The sequence below is a fragment of the Frankliniella occidentalis genome, unplaced genomic scaffold (assembly GCF_000697945.3).
Source record: "Frankliniella occidentalis isolate FOCC.00 unplaced genomic scaffold, Focc_3.1 Scaffold234, whole genome shotgun sequence".
Classification (NCBI taxonomy): Eukaryota; Metazoa; Arthropoda; class Insecta; order Thysanoptera; family Thripidae; genus Frankliniella; species Frankliniella occidentalis.
Window position 1 is genome coordinate 319,774 of NW_026267360.1, and position 1,234 is coordinate 321,007.

Below are 1,234 nucleotides of genomic sequence, written 5' to 3' on the forward strand. Positions count from 1 at the left end.
GGGGGGCGAGGGGAGCCTGCCGAGGACATTGTGATTCAGTGGCTGGCACGGGCCGCATTCAGCGCCCTAAAAGGATATCACGAATGTGCCGGTGGTGTGAGTGTGGTCGTGGTAGGGCATACGGAGAGCGTAACAACTACGTACGTACGTACTGCTGTTTCGATTTCGTTCCTCTCTTTTTATTGTTTTAAATTTAAGAATTAGTAGTAGGTGGTGAGTGGCGGTGGTGGCCATCGGTTTCCCCGCCCGCAGACTGTGTGTATTTTTAGCCGAAAGGGTAGGCGGGCGGGGCTATTCGAGAAAGTAGCGGAAGAGTGCAACTTTTGACGGACGGGAGGGTCGCCGTCCCGAGTGGGCGAGGGAGGGTCCAGTCCACTCACTCGAGCGAGCGGTGGTACCCGCCGCAGCAGCCGGCGGCAGCGCAGCACCACCCTCATACAGTGCGGCGAGCTCAAACTTTCGGCACCGGCACCTCTCTCGCTCTTTCTCCCTCTGCCACACAGCAGTGACCAAGGATTATCCCCTACTGCGTAGATAAAACGGATCCATGCGCTTCCACATTATTTGCTTTTATATTCGTAATTTCGAACGCTTAAGCGTATTTTATGATACACCACTATCTTCTCTATTGTCTACAACCAAAATCCTAGATTCTTAGAAAAGGAATGGTTTTTGTTTTGAGTATTTTTACTTAGCGTTCCAAAATTATTGTTGTCTTTTTCTAGATTTTTTAAAGCAAGTAAGTCTCGTCGAGTTTCAAACCGTATTGTTCACAGCGTATAGTTTATTAGTTTTAATTAATTACGACTATAAGTAGACCGGCAAAGTGCTCTGCTAATGCAAGGTAATGCGAGACGGGAGATCAATTTACTCCCTAGCGGCAGCGAGGATTGAGAAGTGGTGGATAGGGGAACTTGAGCGGGGTGTGTTGGGTTGGGGGAAGCGGGGGGGGGGGGAGGGGGGGTTCCTGGGTGCGCGGGGCTGCGGGAGGGGGGCTGGCGACCGCTCGCGGCATTCTCTGTGCGTGAGTGCACACGTGTGTGTGTGTGCGTGTGTGTGTCTGTTGCTTTGTGCCCAGCCGCCCCGCCGCTGCTGCTGCCTCCGCTACTGCTGCCGCCGTGCTGACGAACTGATGTATTCTGGCCGAGATTCCAGTCATGTGCCAGCAGCCCCAGGTTTCAGAGCAGCAGGAGGGGAGGGGGGCGAGGGGGACGGCGGCGTGGGGTCAGAAAGG

At 54.1% G+C, this 1,234-nt stretch overlaps 1 protein-coding gene across 1 annotated transcript in view; it reads left to right on the plus strand.

Annotated features, from left to right (window-relative positions):
• The window catches only part of LOC113213259 (uncharacterized), a gene marked incomplete in the record, with an annotated part of 258,491 nt that overhangs the window by 252,713 nt on the left and 4,544 nt on the right, over positions 1-1,234 (plus strand).